At 35.0% G+C, this 18,830-nt stretch overlaps 1 long non-coding RNA gene across 1 annotated transcript; it reads left to right on the top strand.

The window, feature by feature from the left end:
• Positions 1 to 8,296: 8,296 nt before the first annotated feature.
• On the top strand, positions 8,297 to 12,263 carry LOC125241617. Its single transcript, XR_007178752.1, has 6 exons — positions 8,297 to 8,685; positions 8,968 to 9,084; positions 9,426 to 9,547; positions 9,796 to 9,866; positions 10,330 to 10,425; positions 12,104 to 12,263. It is a non-coding gene; the product is annotated as an uncharacterized LOC125241617 (long non-coding RNA).
• The last annotated feature ends 6,567 nt before the right edge of the window (positions 12,264 to 18,830 follow it).

Genomic DNA, 18,830 nt, shown 5'->3' with positions numbered 1-18,830 from the left:
TGCCCTGGTGAGAAGTAAGCTTGAGACAGCCTCAGCCGTTTGGAATCCCCATGAAGCGCCCTACATCCTGCTGCTCGAAAAGGTCCAAAAAACATTTTTGCGTTTCTTTTATAAAAAAAATGTACGGGTATTACCGATTCTTGTACCCAACAAAATTCCTTTTGGGGACGTTGGGTTTCTTCTCGTTAGAAGTTAGGCGTAATGTCGTGCTGATGTCTGTTTGTAACTAAACCTCCGCTCACCTTACTTATTTACTTACTTACTTGACTAACCATTAGTATAACTAACCCCCCTTTAAATATACCCCGTAAATTTGGCCTTGTGATCGTCTAGCGTGAATAAGTAGAACCCTTCGACGTGAACCGCGATAACCTAGATCCTTTAATGAGTATCAGCTGTATTTTTGACTAATATTTAAATTTTTATTTATTTATATTTTAAAGAAGAATAAAGGTTATTGTAGCATAATAACATAGTGTTATAGAAGAGTATTTTATCAGATTTAGGGCTAGAAAGTTATATGTGAGAAAATTAATGACGTAATGAAGAAATTTTTAGAAAAGAAGTTAGTGAGTGAAACATACATGAAATAAATATTAAAAAATATTTTGGTAATCATCCGCTACGCCTTATTAGTGGTCCCGGCTTGGGCAAGGGCTTGCGATACGGTATGGGACCCCTGACCTGATCAAACCACTTTATCAGGATCCTAAGCAAGTAAGCCTGAAGGGCTATCTATCTACGAACTAACCCCCTTTTTGTTTTGTTTCTTTTTCCCTAGCTAAACCCCCTTTTCCCCAATACTGCTAATAGACCATAACTTCTCGATCCTTCTAATGTTTTATCGAAACACCGAGCAGTTGCTAACTTTTATAAGAAATAAGTAAGTCAAACTTTTCTAAGCTTTAGACTTTCCATCAGTGGACGGCGCTCGCATGCCACTGGGCCCTATAACAAACAAATCCTTTTATTCCAAAGACAGTTTGTTTCCCTAGCCAATTTGATAGAATTTACCTTGAAAAACTAGTTAGCAACACTAAGTGTCCCGCAGCCACACCGAAAGATCAGAAATTGCTACCACAATTATTAATTTCACTCAGATAAATTAAGTAATAAGAGATTTTATAAATTACCAGTTTTACCACATATTTTAAGATAGTAAACACCACATTTAAAGTCCATTTAAACCATATAAATAGTAGCAGTTAAATTATTTCTCCACAATACACGTTGACCAATTATATTTTAAAACCAATCATAAAAGAACTCTACTTTCATAGAAATAGTGTGTGACTCTACCCTATTCCTATCGTTTTCCCTACTCTAACATATCTGAAACACAGACCGTCACTTACCATAGATCTTGTGTTCAAAATATGCACAAGTGTATCCCTACCATAAGCTGTACAGTTCAGCCAGCGAAGCTGAGATAGGCAACCTATAGGCTTGTGTTCTTATCCCCCCCTCTGCTCTTGCCCGCGGGCTAGGGTAGCAGAGAGTAGATCGCCCTATCCGTGTATATATCCAGTATTCTAGGACACACCAGTACCAGCCACATGAGAGAGCCAGCTGCGATCAACTTTACTTAGATGTGGATCGATCACAACCGAAATCCCCAGCGACCAACGCCAGCATGAACCAGAACACCGAGTAAATAAATATATATATATATAGGACCCCAGCCTCAAATACTGCCGACTTCAGTGAGCAAGGATTACTCCTAATGTCTTTCGTCAATCGTGAAAGTCCTCACTTCCATCTAACAGTTGGACTCTTTGAGACCGGTGAGAAAGTACGCCTTTTGTAAGTAAATAAAGACGCCCAAGCCTCCACTTGGAACAAAAAGACCCCTAAACGCCTTATGTTTAACAGCCGCAAGGTATAAAGCGCTTAGCCGGACAACAGTCTGTCACAAACAATGATCTGGCTTATAACTTTCACAAAATAACCCCATAGAAAATTACTAAATTCAATTTTACTGACCAACTAAACAAACGAGTGAAGTTTCCTTTACGTGCTATAATCTAAGCTTAGTTTTGCAAGAATTTCTCCCTACAAAACCAAACACAGACTTATCTCCAAGCACCAGCCATACATCGACCCAGTCTTTGTATTGCTTAACGGCACTCATGAAACAAAGCACAGAAAACTTCACTATACACATCAATTTAAATGTAACACTACACTATAAATAGAACACTAAAATAACCCCACAACTGACAGTAAAGCAATTCCACCACAGGTCTAAATTCAACTGTACGACGATATTGTCCCCGCACAATCAAACAGAGACACAATTTCAAAGTTTACAATCACTTAGAATAATTTCCAAGTAAAAACAAACAGAGAAATAATAGCAGAACAACTTCACTCACCAGTATAACACACGAAAGCCAGAGACACTGTTAGTCTTGTGGATATTGTAAGAATGACGCGCGTCGGCTCGCTCCGACCCTTTTATAGCCTTTAATCCAGACATAATACGGACTGCAGACGTTTTGCAGACAAACCGCAGACTGCAGACATAATGCAGACGTTTTACAGACATAGCGCGGACTGCAGACGTTTTGCAGACACAATGCAGATGTTTTACAGACATAATGCGGACTGCAGACGTTTTGCAGACACAATGCAGATGTTTTACAGACATAATGCGGACTGCAGACGTTTTGCAGACACAATGCAGATGTTTTACAGACATAATGCGGACTGCAGACGTACCGCAGACACAATATCGACAGAAAGCCATTAACTTGCGCACATAAGAAAAAGATCATAACTGTTTTGTTTACTAAGCCGTATGCCTTAGGCATTATTGTCCAAGACAGCTCAGCACGTACGTTTTTGCTTCTCAATAGTAACATCTGCATGACTGCACGTGTTCCAAAGTGATATAGGAATAATTTTATTGATACCTAGTTAAGCGACGAAGAGTAATGTATTGCGGTTAGTATAGGTATGCAGATATTTTTTTGTTAAAGGGTTTTAATTAGATTTGTAGATCAAATACGCAGTAAAATATCATTTTTGTTTCTAAATGCTACATTAAACACATCCAGAAAATATATACACTACTTATCATTATCAATTTTTACGACCTATAATTGAAATCAAGATATAATATTTGAACGCTACTCAGTTGACAACTGTCAGTGTCAGTATTTCATCCATGTGAACGTAGTTTGTTGATAAATATGTTTTTTCAACCTGTTTTACATCGAATAACAGTTAATTTTATGAGTGAAGACGTGACTATACATGTGATAAAGCTTCAAAGATATTATTTGTCAAAATATCCAATGAAATGTCAAAAAATCCCAAAGAAAATATGCACCAAGAAAGTTGGTCAAGGAAAAGTTGATTCGCCGTAAGTTTTATATGTAATAACGAGTCCATTTCCTCGTCATAGACGCTTGTTCTGTTACAACTCGCCCCCGATTGGATTTCTTTTATAAAATACAAAGTGGTTTGTAAAAAAATCCAATCTCACTTAGCAAAAGAAGCAATAAAATTGAATAAAAGAATAAAAGAAAAATATCTCTAGATCAGTCGGAAATATCCCCCCATTTCTAATCGTGTAGTGTGTATTCCAATACTATGCAACTGCTAGCGACTCAGTTTTGAAATTAGCTCATCAGAATTTCGACAATGAACCATGATAACCCCTTTCTCAGAGTCCACGCATCGCCAGGGATACCAGGTTGTGAATCTGATAGGTCCTATTAACCCGTTCTTGCTAGCTCGTTCCCCGGTCGCGGCGAATATTCATTCCATCCACACTGTTGGACCGGAATAATTATCGTAATAATTTCAACGAGTTCACAATAACTTCCCACGCAATTACGAAGAAACCTTTAGAGCTCTCATTATAAGTCCAGAGCCTTCAATCTCCATTGTCGGAACTCAAACCAATTTCTCTACCTAATCACTCCAGCCACATGTTTTGGCGCATGTCTCATACTTGAATAAAATATATCGACTTAAAGTTTGCTGGGGTGTTTTTTTTTTTATAAAGCAAACCTTAAATGACATAGGCATGTACCTCAACTCGGTACCATATCATTATTTGATCAAATGTAGAAATTATTTGATGATACTAAACTTCACATATTTGAACACATAACAAGGAAACAAATATTGAAAAGAGCCTCGTTCTCACTAGACGATAATGTCGATTGTCAAATACATCCCATTCAAGATGAGGTGTGTGGTTTTCGTATGGGTCTTATTACCTTGTGTAGTAGTAGTCACAAAAAACTACCCTTGAAATGGGTCGAATCCATTGGATTTTAACCTAACCAATAAGAATTTTATGACTAATATGTTCCCAAAATCCTCCCCTTGTTTGTTCCCGCAAATTCCGACCAAACTAGTTTTGACCACTTTCCAGCGCTGTCTGTCCATATCAATCCACTCATTCCATAAAAAAAAAATCATTCGAGACACACTTCATTCAGTCATTCATCCCATTCAAAACATTCTTACATCTATAAACATTCATCATCTCTAAATTATTCAAACACACACACACAATGTAACCATTCTTACTTCCTCATTCGCTCTTTCACTCGATCTCAACAGAAAGCCAACGCTTTTAAAAGTAATCAAAATAACGAATAAAAATGGAAATAAAATAACATAACTTCAAAAATTCACGTATCCCATTTTACTCCACTCTACCCTGACTCGAAGGCAAAGAAAATTTCAATTTATTTATAATAGGTTTCATTTTATACATCTATATTTCATTTTTACAAAGTATTTATTAACCGCAAGAAATTTGACAATGTGTGAAAATTGTTTGATGCACATACTAAAAATAAAATGTTCGTACGAAACAAAATATTATATTTTATGGTCACATTTTAACTAGAGTCAATTACTGTAAGGACACTACCCTACTTTCACTTTCCTTGTCTTTGTTTTTTTTTTTTCTACAGTTCATAGCGCAAGATTGATAGCATAAAATGCAAAAATTTAATAAAAGTAAATAAGCAAAAAAAGAATAGTGGCCCTCCCTACTCTGATCTTTGTCTGATAAAATCGTTATGCTTAGAAACGAGGATTTGCACTGATGCCAACCAACATCGTACAGTATACCACCCTATATATTGTAAAACCGATAACGCAAAATAAATATGACTGCTAACTGTAATAACTAAAATGAAAATTTGTTTGTCAACCGCTCTTAATTTTTCTAATGTCCAGGTAGACTAGATACATTTATGATGTTTGTACGATACCGAAAGAGAGAGAGAGAGAGAGAAACTATACGATGTGCTAGCCAATAAAGCCCTTTACCACATAGATCACTATAGAAATAAAATTAATTTCAGACAAAATTTTGACTTCTACCACCCTTATAATAATAACACTGAATCTCAATAAAATTTACAAGAATTCATAACGTATTTCAAATAATGATAATGATGATGATGATAAGAAAGAAAATATAATAATGTTCCACATAAGTATGCCGCAATTAAAGAAAACTCTTTACTAAAAGGTCATTGACTTGTAACCAATGTACTCATAAAATTTACATTACACATCATGTAATGTTCATAATAAACGCATAATACAATTTTGCAAAAAAAAGTAATTGCAGTTTTGAAGTGGTTTTCATATTTTCAATTTTTTCCCACAAAATATGATGTATCCTTAATTTTGATTTGGTTTTGATATTTTTTTGTAAAATATAATGTAACATCAAATTTGATGTGGTTTTGATAATATATATATTTTTATTTTTTACAAACTATCTGCAAAATTTTATTTTGGTTTTAATTGCCTTATGATAAAATACAAAATGATGCCATAAGTAGGTTCAAAATACTTTTATTTGATTGGATAATAATATAACAAAATAATGAATTTTTCTTGAAACGAGCTTAAAACTTGTATTGTCCTATTCTATGTCTTCAATATTGTATAACATGCCCCGAAAGTCTTTTGTAACCTCGGGCAATTTATTCCTTCTTCATTACATTTGCAGCTGCAGCAAACTTTGCAAATTGTTAACAAACACGACAATGGGCTGAGGAACTTGGTTAAAGTGTCTCTCTTCCTTTTTTTCTTTTCATACTTGGCTAGTTCTATGATGAGTTCTTGAGTAGCTAATGATGATGATTAGATCCTGCTGGCCTCCTGGTAATATTTCAAAATTTTCCAAACTATTCTCTTCTCAGTCGGTGTCATAACCCAGGACACCATGAAACCTCTTCCGAAGACACGTTGCACACTTGATCACGATCAGCATAACCGCAAAAGATCCAGTTACTTATTTTTGAACACAGCAAGTAACTTGAAACCAATGAATATTTCTTCATCTCTAAAGTTGGCTAGTCCTTATTTGTCCAATCATTGGTCAAAAAATAAAATATTGCATAAATCGAATATCATAAACACTTGTTATTTCACTAGCGTTACTAAGCATGCACTTAAACACACACTGAAGTTTTCACCGCATGTTTCCACCGTCCTCGCTGATCCACTATGTTCAATGACAGAACACTGCTGTGGTAAGAATCTATCTTAGGTTAAAACTAAAGTTAAGTTAAAGACTTCCAATAAACAGAGGGAAAGATAAAATAAAAATCACAAGCGTTAAAATATTTTCCAAAAAAAATATGCCAACTAAGGTTGCAGGACCATCTAGGTACTTTAACCATATGAGACGTACGTCTCATTTACGTTCACCTACAATTATTATTATATTTTTTTTTTTTTTCCTCAAGTATGATGTCTGATCGCTAAGTGACTTTAATTTTTCTAACTCAAAAATTACTGCAGACTATAAAACTCCGTCTTGTTTGCTCAATAAAACTAGAATAGGGTAAATTAACTGGGGTTTTGAACACTTACATATATGTATTTTTCTTGATCGGCATTTTCTGTTCCATTCTTCTGTTTAGTGTGGCATAATATGGCACCACTAACAACATAATCATATCGAAAATCTTCAGTAACACATTGGTCCTATGAGCAGGTATGAGACCAGGCTCAAAAACTCTTACTCCTCCGTTAGTTGACATCAAAAGCCGGGTACTTCAACTCGAACGTCCCACGAAATATCTCAATGTTCACTTCATGTTTTTCGCGTCCAAACTGTTGCTAACTCTGTCTCCATGTACTCAAGTCTTGCACTATTGCACTAACACCTTTTTTAACTAACTAATTATGGCCTAAAACTAATTGAAATTACTATGTTTTCACTAACAGAGCTCTTCGTTTCAAAACGTAGTTAACTCTCACATTTCTCTACGTGTGATAATAAGACGTCACTAAAAATCACACATGCTCCTACACTATCAATTACACTAATTATTTGAAGCTACATAACACTATAATTTCAGTGAAATCGGTTTTCTTAAATAAAATTTAATAACTTCGCGCTCAGATTTTTTTTCGTAAGGAACTGTCACTGTCAATATTGTCATCCTTAACCGTTTTTTTTTTCTTTTACAATTGTCCTCATGGGCGTATTTTCATTGTAAACACACTAATGTGTTTTTAGTAGTCACAAACATTAAATCAACAAAACAATTATTTGATATCATAAATTTAGCCTATCATAATGTTCAAATATTTGACTAGTTATTAGAAATATATAATTGATTTTTTTTTTCATAATTTAATGAAATCGAACGAAAACTATCGTGTAAATTTGTCAATGCGTAGGAAATCGCGTGTGCGCATCGGTTTACAAAAGTGTGACCACATTAAAAATATATTGTGAGATTCTTTAAGGATCTAACAGACGGTCGGACCGCACTTGTAAGGGGACATGTGTTAGGCCCTATTTACAAAATACCGTTCAAAATCTACACAACTTGCATAGTTTGATGTGATGCAATAGAAAATTAAATTAACAAAATCTTTTGTATTTAAAAACATCTATTGTATTAATTTTACTATAATGAAGTAGAGAAAAATGAAGTAAAGTTTTGTAAATGACAACACCGGACAATAAATTACTGAATTACTGAATATCTTTTGTCGAAAATTGTATGACCGATCAAGCGTACCAACTTAAAAACAATGATAGTTTGTGTAATGTCACCGATAGAACACCTTTTGGCGAAGATATATGTTATCTGTGGTTAAATTATTTTCTCTAATCTATGTCATATTTACCGCTAAACCGCTCTGTTCGCGAAAGAATGGCAGATCCGTTTTTGTTTTCTTTAGCTCATTATTAATTACGTGATCTACAACTAGAATTATTTAAATATTCGCTTTATTTTACTCGGCTTAAACAAACGACAAGCAATTCTGCGCCGACACCGGTCATGCATGAGCCGTCCATATTCGCCATTTTGTCATTTGTCCTTTAAGTAAGAAAATGCAAACAAAACATTATTTGCCCTAAACACGCGTTACTCTCAGATAATATTGCCGAATGCCGACAAAGTGATCTTGTTTTATCAAACTGAACTCCGAACTGCAATTGCAATGTAATTTTCCGATAGCGAAAGTGAGGTTATGAAATTGACATGACATTTAGTGAATGCAATGCAATGGACATGTGTTTTGTTGTGTTTCTCATCAAGATAATAGAAGAATCTAGTGCTCATACTCATGATCTAATGAGCAAACAGCCCATGCAAAGGATGTCTTATCGGGCTATGCCTCAATTGATAAAGTGAACTAATTGCCTACTTCAAAAGCAGTTTTGCATGAAAGGTAAGCTTTTGTTTTATTATTTGATGTGTTTTCAAACAAGTCGTTGTTTTCGAAACCCAGCAGAACATACTTGCGAACTACAACGACTAGACCGAATATATATGGTGAAATGTTGCTTATTTCATTGTTCTGTCGTCAGATAAGTTATTGATAGTAAATTTCCCACGTTAATTTCTGACTTTCACATTCCCTAAGAGGATCTAAATGTACGTGAAATACGCCTAACTAACAAAATATATTTGTTACTTTCAATGAGGTTTACATGGTTGTTCGATTTTTCAGTTTCAACATCTAATTGGAATTTCTCTGGAAAGTTTACAATGCCCGATATTTCTACACATCTGCCACAAATTTATGGAAATCAATATTTATAGAAACTGAACATACCTTGGTTAAACGGTAAGCATTAAAAATATGTTCGACTAATTTATTTGATCTAGGCTACCTAACTGTTCTTGGAAATTGTAACGTTGTTTCCGTACCAACATATAAACTTCTCAATTATTTTTCTGAAGCGCTGGCTTATGGGCTATGGAAAATAATATTTGTAGGACCTCTAACGAATGTCATGGCATTTAAAAATAGGCATTGAAACTTGTCCAAACTTTAATTTTGTATTTTTCAAAGATAAAACTTGACGTCTGATACTTAAATAAAATTATGTAGACTAAAAATCCAGACTTAGCATAGATTTTATTTCTGCTACATTGAGTTTAAACAATGTATGTATTAATTTTCAGTATATGAAATGGGTAACCATCCTCGAAGAACATCAACCAGCTGTCGGCAATGTGCAGGTGGACTGAGGAATTTTCCGGTGTGTCTTTTTATGGACTGTACTCCGTCTTAGCACAATTCCCAAGTAAGTACAAAAAATCATTGCCACTAAACAGCTACTTTTTAACTTAATTAACTCTACTAGTGAGTAAAACGACTCGGCAGGAAATTTTACATAGAAACATGGATATGGTTGTTCTTCTTTTTTTTTTTTCTTAACCATGAATGGCCTAGATAAATATAAACAATCTTAATGATACGTATTTATAAATAAGATTCCTTAAACATACATACACCCTTTTTTAACTAATCTTTCAATATGTACAATTTCAGGTTTTACCCGAGAGGCCACGCTTCAGGTTGGACCGTCTTCCATATATCTACTGACTTCATATAAATGAAAGGTACTTATGTTTTATTATAATAACACGTTCTAATTATTAAATTTAAAAGTGAACAGCTCATGGCATCATTATCTAGAAAATTGAAGTGAAGCGTAAAGCAAAGCGGCGAGGCATGAGCGACCGGATAAAAATCAAACTTAACTGACTCATCATCATTTTATTGGCTAAGCAAACTTATTACTAATTTATGTCCTAGCTCATGTAGATATGAACTGCTAAGCAGGGGTTCTCAAACTTTTTAATATATTTTTTTTTCTTTTGTAAATTTTGTTGTATGCATTGTTTTTTTTCTGACACAATATTTCTCACGGGCGTGTCTTAGTTCCAAAATTAAGCGACGCGCCCCCGTGAATAGATAAATGAAATAATATTGAACCCAATTTGACAGAACCCCACTCTAAACAATACCCTTTTCTTACTCTTTGTATATGAATATTTCTAATGTCTGACTATTTCCTTTCAGTGTACTAAGGACTCGCTGATCTGCACTACCAGCTCATGTTCAACGTTACTGAACAACAAAGTAATCCGACAATCAGACTGGACCCGGTCACGTTAGGTAAGTTTACATTCCTACTGCGTACCACATACTACATACGATTTCTGAACCTCAGTAAAATATGGTTTTATAGTAGTAATGGTGCTTATTATCTATGCCTACTTAACAGGAATATTACAAGTTTCAATCAATTTTCATAAAATTATTTGAGCAATTGTGACAATGATTAAGCAGTGGTGGAGTTAGGGTATGGCAAGGTACGACCTCCCAGATGCTGGTAATGCTAATATTTCGTAGGATATGTTTGACATGGTTGTAATGAAGTACAGTATGTTGGCATACTTCTGACTTGTGAAATATTGTATAAAAGCTGTGTACACAATCTACCGAACATAATAATTGTATGGTTTTACACTTACTATTTTAGACTAGCCTACAGCTTATCATGTGAGATAACGAACTCATGTCATATGAAGCTATTGAAAATCTTGTTTATACATACATACTTATTTGTATTACTACAGTAAAAATATATACGTATAGAAAGTTGAAATTCGTACAGTGCATTTAATTTATTGAAATAATTGACAGATATAGGCTATGGTGACCTCTCACCATCAAGAGGGACGTATGCTTGTTTCCTACGGATGTAATATGAAAATATATGATGACTTATAAGCTAATGAACTAAATTAGTCCTAACATGATTAATACGTATATCTTAACAGACAGAAACCTGTTCTTCTCACGGCTGCGCTACAGTGACAATATTTGGTACAAACCGTACAAACAATATGGCAAATTATTGTATGATGTATGAAATCCTGTCAGCCAAATTTTAGATTATAGAGTTACAACTGAAATGCAAACAAACCATCCATCGAAGGATGTACTTGTCATAGTACCACATGCGTGTAGCTATTCAGTATTCATAGAAAAATGGCGGGGCGCCCCATATAATATTGTACTTCAGCGCGACAATGAATAATCGCGCCCCCATAACCATTAGACTAGAGCCTATCTTCTTGTATTACTAGGTCTTAAATCTAGGGCTTAGGTACCCTGGATTATTTTAGGAAAATCATCTTACATCTAGACTATGATAACGACCTACTTACTGTCCTAACTAGTAGTTACACTGCCTATGGATGAAGTACTGTATAACAGGCGCCTACTAAGAATATACATATTAGAGTGTTCATGGACTATATAAGACAGCATCGAAGCTGCCAGACGCTGCGATGTGAAGCGCAAATGTGATGTAAAGCTTTCAAAATAGCCCTGAAGATGGCAGAGCCTGTTAAGAAAATATACTGGGCCTATAGAGAACTATTTGTTTTAACATGAAATTCTATTACTATTGTAAATTGTGTACACACTTATGTTTCCAATTCCGATTACTAGGTGGGAAACTCTTCTAAACTACTACAGCTCCGCGCCTTCTTTTATTTTAGGTACATGAATATTTTTTCTATAAGTACCTAGTATTTTACGTACTAGCCCCGCCTATACAACAGCCAAAAAAAACATACATTAAGGCACAGAATAAATAATAGTACTACACATAGGCGCAAGGAAACGTTAAGTTGCGCCAAAGCCAACAATTGCTACGTAGCAATGCAACCAAATGGCCTAATCGGGACGATGTTTAACCACTACGATTATGAGCTAATTTCCTAGAAATTAATTTTGTCTAACTTTACTACACTACTTTAATTTTATTATTTTATTTTTACAGATACCAGAGGAAGACGAAAATATAATTGATTCTGTACTGATGCATGACTTCGCTCGGAACGCGGCAAGAATTAACAATGGAAGAAAATACTACAGACGTGTTTATTAACAATAAAGTTATTTTTGTTTTTATGAAATAGCGATTGAATAAAAATATTAGGTATATGAGTTTTATTTAGAGATGAAATAAGTCAGAAATACAGCACACCCACTCGTTTTCACAACAACAAATGTAGCCTGGCAAGGCTATAAAATAAGGTAATTAAAATTCTGGTTGCTCGGCACCAAAAGTAACCTTGCAACGGCTACTTCCTATTATTTATTTGTAAACCTTGGTATCCAAGATGTGTTCTACAGAGCACATCTTAGATCCCTTGGTCACGGAACCAAATGTAACTAAACCTCCGCTCACCTTACTTATTTACTTACTTACTTGACTAACCATTAGTATAACTAACCCCCCTTTAAATATACCCCGTAAATTTGGCCTTGTGATCGTCTAGCGTGAATAAGTAGAACCCTTCGACGTGAACCGCGATAACCTAGATCCTTTAATGAGTATCAGCTGTATTTTTGACTAATATTTAAATTTTTATTTATTTATATTTTAAAGAAGAATAAAGGTTATTGTAGCATAATAACATAGTGTTATAGAAGAGTATTTTATCAGATTTAGGGCTAGAAAGTTATATGTGAGAAAATTAATGACGTAATGAAGAAATTTTTAGAAAAGAAGTTAGTGAGTGAAACATACATGAAATAAATATTAAAAAATATTTTGGTAATCATCCGCTACGCCTTATTAGTGGTCCCGGCTTGGGCAAGGGCTTGCGATACGGTATGGGACCCCTGACCTGATCAAACCACTTTATCAGGATCCTAAGCAAGTAAGCCTGAAGGGCTATCTATCTACGAACTAACCCCCTTTTTGTTTTGTTTCTTTTTCCCTAGCTAAACCCCCCTTTTCCCCAATACTGCTAATAGACCATAACTTCTCGATCTTTCTAATGTTTTATCGAAACACCGAGCAGTTGCTAACTTTTATAAGAAATAAGTAAGTCAAACTTTTCTAAGCTTTAGACTTTCCATCAGTGGACGGCGCTCGCATGCCACTGGGCCCTATAACAAACAAATCCTTTTATTCCAAAGACAGTTTGTTTCCCTAGCCAATTTGATAGAATTTACCTTGAAAAACTAGTTAGCAACACTAAGTGTCCCGCAGCCACACCGAAAGATCAGAAATTGCTACCACAATTATTAATTTCACTCAAATAAATTAAGTAATAAGAGATTTTATAAATTACCAGTTTTACCACATATTTTAAGATAGTAAACACCACATTTAAAGTCCATTTAAACCATATAAATAGTAGCAGTTAAATTATTTCTCCACAATACACGTTGACCAATTATATTTTAAAACCAATCATAAAAGAACTCTACTTTCATAGAAATAGTGTGTGACTCTACCCTATTCCTATCGTTTTCCCTACTCTAACATATCTGAAACACAGACCGTCACTTACCATAGATCTTGTGTTCAAAATATGCACAAGTGTATCCCTACCATAAGCTGTACAGTTCAGCCAGCGAAGCTGAGATAGGCAACCTATAGGCTTGTGTTCTTATCCCCCCCTCTGCTCTTGCCCGCGGGCTAGGGTAGCAGAGAGTAGATCGCCCTATCCGTGTATATATCCAGTATTCTAGGACACACCAGTACCAGCCACATGAGAGAGCCAGCTGCGATCAACTTTACTTAGATGTGGATCGATCACAACCGAAATCCCCAGCGACCAACGCCAGCATGAACCAGAACACCGAGTAAATAAATATATATATATATAGGACCCCAGCCTCAAATACTGCCGACTTCAGTGAGCAAGGATTACTCCTAATGTCTTTCGTCAATCGTGAAAGTCCTCACTTCCATCTAACAGTTGGACTCTTTGAGACCGGTGAGAAAGTACGCCTTTTGTAAGTAAATAAAGACGCCCAAGCCTCCACTTGGAACAAAAAGACCCCTAAACGCCTTATGTTTAACAGCCGCAAGGTATAAAGCGCTTAGCCGGACAACAGTCTGTCACAAACAATGATCTGGCTTATAACTTTCACAAAATAACCCCATAGAAAATTACTAAATTCAATTTTACTGACCAACTAAACAAACGAGTGAAGTTTCCTTTACGTGCTATAATCTAAGCTTAGTTTTGCAAGAATTTCTCCCTACAAAACCAAACACAGACTTATCTCCAAGCACCAGCCATACATCGACCCAGTCTTTGTATTGCTTAACGGCACTCATGAAACAAAGCACAGAAAACTTCACTATACACATCAATTTAAATGTAACACTACACTATAAATAGAACACTAAAATAACCCCACAACTGACAGTAAAGCAATTCCACCACAGGTCTAAATTCAACTGTACGACGATATTGTCCCCGCACAATCAAACAGAGACACAATTTCAAAGTTTACAATCACTTAGAATAATTTCCAAGTAAAAACAAACAGAGAAATAATAGCAGAACAACTTCACTCACCAGTATAACACACGAAAGCCAGAGACACTGTTAGTCTTGTGGATATTGTAAGAATGACGCGCGTCGGCTCGCTCCGACCCTTTTATAGCCTTTAATCCAGACATAATACGGACTGCAGACGTTTTGCAGACAAACCGCAGACTGCAGACATAATGCAGACGTTTTACAGACATAGCGCGGACTGCAGACGTTTTGCAGACACAATGCAGATGTTTTACAGACATAATGCGGACTGCAGACGTTTTGCAGACACAATGCAGATGTTTTACAGACATAATGCGGACTGCAGACGTTTTGCAGACACAATGCAGATGTTTTACAGACATAATGCGGACTGCAGACGTACCGCAGACACAATATCGACAGAAAGCCATTAACTTGCGCACATAAGAAAAAGATCATAACTGTTTTGTTTACTAAGCCGTATGCCTTAGGCATTATTGTCCAAGACAGCTCAGCACGTACGTTTTTGCTTCTCAATAGTAACATCTGCATGACTGCACGTGTTCCAAAGTGATATAGGAATAATTTTATTGATACCTAGTTAAGCGACGAAGAGTAATGTATTGCGGTTAGTATAGGTATGCAGATATTTTTTTGTTAAAGGGTTTTAATTAGATTTGTAGATCAAATACGCAGTAAAATATCATTTTTGTTTCTAAATGCTACATTAAACACATCCAGAAAATATATACACTACTTATCATTATCAATTTTTACGACCTATAATTGAAATCAAGATATAATATTTGAACGCTACTCAGTTGACAACTGTCAGTGTCAGTATTTCATCCATGTGAACGTAGTTTGTTGATAAATATGTTTTTTCAACCTGTTTTACATCGAATAACAGTTAATTTTATGAGTGAAGACGTGACTATACATGTGATAAAGCTTCAAAGATATTATTTGTCAAAATATCCAATGAAATGTCAAAAAATCCCAAAGAAAATATGCACCAAGAAAGTTGGTCAAGGAAAAGTTGATTCGCCGTAAGTTTTATATGTAATAACGAGTCCATTTCCTCGTCATAGACGCTTGTTCTGTTACATGTTGCATGTGGTATTTTGAAGGGGGAGTCAGATTGCCCGGTTTTAGTATCCCAGCTGGTCCGTCTATTTGTTCTCTCTGTGACGAAATATGCTTTTCGTGAATGTAGGCAGTGTAGGAACGCCAGAAAGATGGTAGCTCGCTGTGATCGGGTTTTTTGACCTAGTAAATGTGATGGCTTTACATTTCTTAGCGTTAAGCTCCAGCTTGTTCTTAGCGCTCCACCGTGACACTGTATCCACCATCTGCTGGAGAAAGTCGCAGTCCAAGGAATCTATTGGCAACATTAACTTGAGATCGTCAGCAAAGAGGAGAAAATGCGCCCCTACAATACTACTGCAAAGGTCGTTTACCATAATAAGAAACTGTGTCGGACCCAAGTTGCTCCCCTGGCTAACTCCCGAACGCGTATAATATTCTCAAGACCGGAAGTTCGACATTTGCACGTATTGGCTACGATCTTTCAAGTAATTAGCAAAAAACGACAAGAGTTTTGGGGTGAAACCGAGTGCTGCAAATTTCTGCAGTAGTACGTCATTGTCGACCAAGTCGAATGCCTTTTTGAAATCGAAGTATATCGCATCTACTTGGTGGTGCGAGTCCATCTTTTCCAACATGTAATCAAAAAAACAGATATGGTTCGTGGCAGTAGACCGGGCTATACGAGCGTCATGTTTTGATTTTGCTGTTTATTTAATTTTGTGTTACTTGTTGTAATGTTTATTTAAAATTCACGGTGCTTTAGTTTTGTATACTGTCATACTGTGTAATTTTCTTTGTGTAAATAAATAAATAAATATATTTAAATATTATTGATCCTAGCGAAAAAACGTACAAAACTTTTATTGTAGAAAATTTTATGCTTGTTATTCCCGTTGAAGATTGATTTAGCTGTGGACCACCGTTTTCGAGTTATTTGCAAAAAACGGCTCGTGTAATCTATTTAAAATACTGTCCTACTAAAATATTGATCCTAACGAAAAATCTTACATAACGTTTCTTGTAGCAAATATTATATAGATTATTTCTGTTTAATATTATTTCTGGTAATGGGGCACCGTTTTTGATGTTATTAACAAAAAGCGGCCCATGTAATCTATTTCAAAATACTTTCCAACTAAAATATTGATCCTAGCGAAAAAACGTATAGAACCTTTCTTATAGGAAATTTTATGTAGATTTTATTCTCGTGAACATTTTATTTAGCTGTGGGCCACCGTTTACGAGGTATTTACAAAAAACGGCCCATGAAATCTATTTAAAAATATTTTCCAACTAAAATATTGATCCTAGCGAAAAATCTTATAGAACCTTTCTTGTAGGAAATATTATGACGATTAATTCTGTATACCGTTATTTTTTGCTGTGAGCCACCGTTTTTGAGTTATCAACAAAAAGCGGCCCATTTTAAAATACTTTCCAACTAAAATATTGATTCTAGCGAAAAAACGTATACTTAGAACCTTTCTTGTAGGAAATCTTATGTAGATTTTTTTCTCGTGAACATTTTGTTTAGCTATAGGCCACCTTTTACGAGGTATTTACAAAAAACGGCCCATGAAATCTATTTAAAAATACTTCCCAACTAAAATATTGATCTTAGCGAAAAATATTATAGAACCTTTCTTGTAGGAAATATTATGAAGATTAATTCTGTGTAACATTAGTTTTGGCTGTGAGCCACCGATTTCGAGTTATTAACAAAAAACGGCCCATGAAATTTATTTAAAAATAATTTCCGACTAAAATATTGATTCTAGCGAAAAATGTTATAGAACCCTTCTTGTAGGAAATATTATGTAGATTAATTTTGTGTAACATTAGTTTTGGCTGTGAGCCACCGATTTCGAGTTATTAACAAAAAACGGCCCATGTAATCTATTTAAAAATACTTTCCAACTAAAATATTGATTCTAGCGAAAAATGTTATAGAACCATTCTTGTGGGAAATATTATGTAGATTAATTCTGTATAACATTATTTTTGGCTGTGAGCCACCGATATAGAGTTATTAACAAAAAACTGCCCATGAAATGTATTTAAAAATACTTTTCAACTTAAATATTGATTCTAGCGAAAAAACGTATAGAACCTTTCTTGTAGGAAATATTATGTAGATTAATTCTGTCTAACATTATTTTTGGCTGTGAGCCACCGTTTTTGAGTTATCAACAAAAAACGGCCCAAATATCTATTTAAAAATACTTTCCAACTAAAAAATTGATCCTAGCGAAAAAAATTATATAACCTTTCTTATAGGAAATTTTATGTAGATATTTTCTGTTAAACATAATTTTTTGCTGTGGGCCACCGTTTACGAGGTATTGACGAAAAACGGAGCATGTAATCGATTAAAAAAAACTTTCTTACTAAATTATCCATTTATATATTGATCCTATCGAAAAAACGTACATAACCTTTCTTGTAGGAAATTTTATGTAGATATTTTCTGTTTAACATATTTTTTTGCTGTGGGCCACCGTTTACGAGTTATTTACGAAAAACTAAAAAAATGACTTTCAAGATCGAATGGCAGGGTACGGACCCCACCTCATGTCATGGCCTTATTTTTCCATGGCTATTTAGACCCTCCTGAGCACCTTTCCAGGTTGCCTCAAAGCACCACAGCTGCGACAGATGGCGCGCCCGTGTTTATTATTTTTGAGTGTTTGTAATTTAAAAACATGAAAGATTGCATTAAAATAAGCATCTTTTATAGAATGAAGTTGTTTGAAAAACCTACTTATTTAGGAGTTAGAGCAGTACGAAGTTGCAAATTTTCCCATAGTATTTACTAAGGCGCCAGAGACTTAATAAATTTACGATGATTTTTTTTACCAATATAACCTATGTTAATATTGATAAATCATATAGAACACGTTTAAATAAGGATGTTTTGTTATATAAACTTTTTCTTCTCCATTAATATTTACTGAGATATTAGGGTTCTAAGATTAGTAAATGGCACTAGCACTTTAATAAAATTAACGCGTGTCTCGCAAACGGTCTAGGATACAAAATGACGACTTTTAAGCTAGGAACATACTACGCGGACGTCCGTCGTAAAACGACCGCGACCGCGACCGAACAGTGTGCACGGAACAAAACATCCAGCGAGCCAGATTTCGAACG

Source organism: Leguminivora glycinivorella, chromosome Z, assembly GCF_023078275.1.
Source record: "Leguminivora glycinivorella isolate SPB_JAAS2020 chromosome Z, LegGlyc_1.1, whole genome shotgun sequence".
Classification (NCBI taxonomy): Eukaryota; Metazoa; Arthropoda; class Insecta; order Lepidoptera; family Tortricidae; genus Leguminivora; species Leguminivora glycinivorella.
Note: the sequence above shows the minus strand (reverse complement) of the source record. Positions and strands in the feature narration are given on the sequence as shown.